Below are 3,887 nucleotides of genomic sequence, written 5' to 3'. Positions count from 1 at the left end.
CTCATTTTTCTCAAAAGCAAAACTGATGATACATAAACATATTGTGTGTGTGTGTGAGAGAGAGAGAGAGAGAGTCAGATAAAAACGCCCTGTTTCTTCCAGAGGACCTAGAGCTCTGACAAGGTTGTATTTCAAGGCAACTTGCCAGGCACCGACGTGTGTATGTTAGTACGTGTCCACGTATCTCAATATCCAGTCTGAAACTCATGAAACAGAACAAGATTCCAAGTCTGGGATTGAAAGAAGGCTTAGAACCGAAAAGTGCTCAGGGCAGGTGAGCATCAAAGACTAACACCTGGATTCAAAAAGAGGGGCTGACCCTAGAGAATAAGCCCGATGAAGTAAGCAGACTCAGTGAGCAGATCGTGCAACAATTCTCCAACACAACCGCCCACAGGATGATAAATATGGTCAAAGGTGGAAGGGTCGCTCCGAGTGCTCAGGCAGGGAAAGGAAAGCCGCAGCATTCAGAGGCTAGTTCACGGGACTGTGGGTCTGACCGGATGTGTCTCAGACACTTTGCGCATCCCAAAGGATGCTTGTCATGGGTGCAGAAGCCCCAGATCCTCTCGATGACTGGTGAGGAATCACGAGACTGCCTTCCGAGCCCCTGAAAGAGAAACGGAATGATCTTTTTCCATCATTTGGAATAATGTGAAAACTGACTTAAAAGGTTTCTCTTTTAAACATTACCACTGGTGTGATACAAATACATATGTTGCTTCGTGGCCCAGTCCAACTGTGAGGCGGTGTGGCAGAGAACGCTCATTTTTCTAGATGCATTCTGCACAGAGCTGGCACCCAGGTGGCAAAGGACAATTGCTGGTGGCTCCCTAAGCAGGACTCCTGGTGGGGCTCTTGCTTCACCCATCCCCTGGCACCCCCCATTTCCAGGGGTGGAGTGAAATCCAGAGGAAGTGACAGGGCCAGAGATGCCCAGAGGGTTCAGTTTACTCCCTTCCCAGCTCTGTCCCAGAAAGGCAGCAAACGGGGGTGCCAAGGTCAGGAGTGGTCTCTGTACACATGTCTCAGCCCCGGCAGGGCCCGTGGAAGCTACTGGAAGGAGCTTCGTCTGGTTTCCTCCGTGTGCTCAGTGAATCCCGCTATGTCTCACGTGTGCCAGGAAGTCGAAAGAGAGAGCTAATGGATCCGAGGGAGTCCAGAATGTTCATTAATCCGAGGGGATGACTCTGAGCATCTAAGAGCAGTAGCAAAACCAAGCAGAGAGAAGATTCTTTAAGGATACACAGCAATTTAAACCTGGGCGTAGCTTCCAGGGTCTGCCCACTAAGAGAGGTTTGGCTTGTCTAGGCCCCTGGAGTGTCTGCTTTCTCACCTGTAAGATGCATACAGCCCCCCGCCAGAAGCTCATGGTCGGGGTCAAAGCTAATTGCTTGGCACCAATTATTCAGCGCGTAGTAAGTACTTGGCAAGTGTGGTTTCAACCCCTGCCCTCCTCCGCTCACCGTGACCAGGGCCGTGGGAGTGCAACTGCCTCACTTTGAAGCCTGAAAGACCCTTCACGTGAAACAAAAGCTCCAAATTCAGAGTTTCCCATTGGTAAGAAAAAGAGTTTTAACGGCATCTCAATCTTGCATTAAAATGCCAACTACTGATTCCTTCTATTTAAATTTGACTCAGTTTCCAGGTCTTGATGAAATCAGCTTCTTCTCCATGAACATCATCTAGTGATATCCTCTTCCTCCGTTGAGTCCCCCCCACTCCCCTTAGCCCATGTGTTTGCCTCGGTCTGCTTGGTTTCCGATACCGTGTTGTTCTGCGCTAATGTTCTTTACGTGCCTGTCTTCACCAGGCGTCCCGGGGTTCTAAATGGTCTCTTCTGATTGCTCTTTGAGCTACTGTTCAACTTGTTCTTAATTATATGCCTGGTAACCATCACTTATATCTACTAAGTCTTAACTATACTCTAGGGAGTGTTCTCAGTGTTCTACTTGAAAGACATCATTTAATCCTCACAATGATTCAAGGAAAGAGGTACTACTGTAAGTCATCCTGATTTTACAGATGAGGAGGAAACTTAGGTTCCTAGAGGTTAAGTCCATTGTCCCTGGCTACATAGCTATCACAGTAGCGTGAGCATTCAAGCTCAGGTAGCTTCCAGAAGCCAACCCCTTCCCCACAATCCTGGTCCTGCAGCGTGTTGACTTAGAACACAGGCCATGGGCAGCCCGGGTGGCCCAGTGGTTTAGTGTCTCCTTCAGCCCAGGGCCTGATCCTGGATACCTGGGATCAAGTCCCACATCAGGCTCCCTGCATGGAGCCTGCTTCTCCTTCTGCCTGTGTCTCTGCCTCTCTCTCTCTCTCTCTCTCTCTCTCTTTCTCTCTATGTGTGTGTGTCTCTCATGAATAAATAAATAAAATCTTTAAAAAAAAAAAGAACACAGGCCATCTCTTCCTCTCTGGGGAACTGCAGCTGAGACTGCCCAGCTAGAGTGACAGCACAACAGGAACACAAGTGTACAGCAGAGAATGCATCTTTCAGAAGGTGGTGCATTGGCAGAGGTGTTTAAATTAAACTGTCATGTTCCCTCCCACACACAGTGTGAGGATTTGAGTCATCCTTTGGGAGCAGCAGCGTGAGGCTGCGGGTAAACTGCCTCTTGCAGCACTGATTGGAATGGCAGTTCCCGGCCCAAATCTGCATCTCACCACAAATCAACATAGAGACCGTCTGTGCTAGGAGACAAATGATGTCAAACATCTGCTGAAAAACATGTGTACAGATTGTAACAAGCCAAGCTGACAAACAAGCACAGGCACAGACACCCCAATTACCTGGGTGGTGGGAGCCTTATGGGTCTCAACTGGGTTCTTTCTGATAGGAATGAAGTTCTTCTGTGAGACATCATCTAGGCAAGGTGAGTGGGATGCATGGAGAGGGGAGGGCCACAAGGGCAGACCCAAAAGTAATCTCTACCAAGTTCCAGGGCTTATGTCCTGGCCAAGTCGTTCATATGTGTTAATTTAAAAAAAAAATTAAAAATCTCTCTCTGTTTCTGATACATGTGTGTGTGTGTGTGTGTGTGTGTGTGTGTGTGTATCGTGTATAACAGATGAATAAACAATCTTTTTAAAAATTTTCTTGAATATATGAAGCTATCAAGACAAGACATTTTCCTATATAGCGCATTATAATTTACCCACTACTCCAAAGAAATACAATAAATAATTGTGAGCGATCACTGGGCTCCCAAGAACAAAAGCCACTGATCCCTCTGCAGCCATAATGGTAGAAGTGTGTGAGAGTGTCAATGCCACCACAGGCTGTAGCTTATTATCCTTTCAAATATATTCATACATGTATATATGTATATGGATATATATTCTCAAGCTTCACTCTTGAGAAAAATTAGGCTCAGGAAAATTAACATACTTGCCAAAGGTAAGGTGGGCAGAGACAGGAAAGGATTCAGACTCAAGCTCTCCTTGTTTTTGTTCTCTTCCTGCCTCACTCCAATTTAAAGCAATGGCCTTCATTAAAGCTTATTATATTTTCATCCATTCACTGGACAAAATGCACCTAATGTGTGCTATCACTGTTCTAGAAGGAGGGACCCAACAGAGCATAAAACAGACATATTCCTTATTCTCATAGAGAGGCCAGAAAACAAAACAAAACAAAACAAAACAAAATAGCTTATAATTAGGTGGTGGTAAGTGTTACGAAGAAAATAAAAGACACTCTGGTGCATACAGTATGGTAGGGCATTGTATTTTCAATACGACTGTCATGGAAAGCCGCTGATACGGTGGAATTGAACACAGAGTGGAAGGATGCACTTCTAGAAATATATATGAGCCATGCCATTTTGAGCATAATAATAAGTATTTTATGCAAAAGTAGCAGCAAATGCAAAGACCCAAAG

Source organism: Vulpes lagopus, chromosome 11 (assembly GCF_018345385.1).
Source record: "Vulpes lagopus strain Blue_001 chromosome 11, ASM1834538v1, whole genome shotgun sequence".
NCBI lineage: Eukaryota > Metazoa > Chordata > Mammalia > Carnivora > Canidae > Vulpes > Vulpes lagopus.
This window is presented reverse-complemented; position numbering follows the sequence as displayed.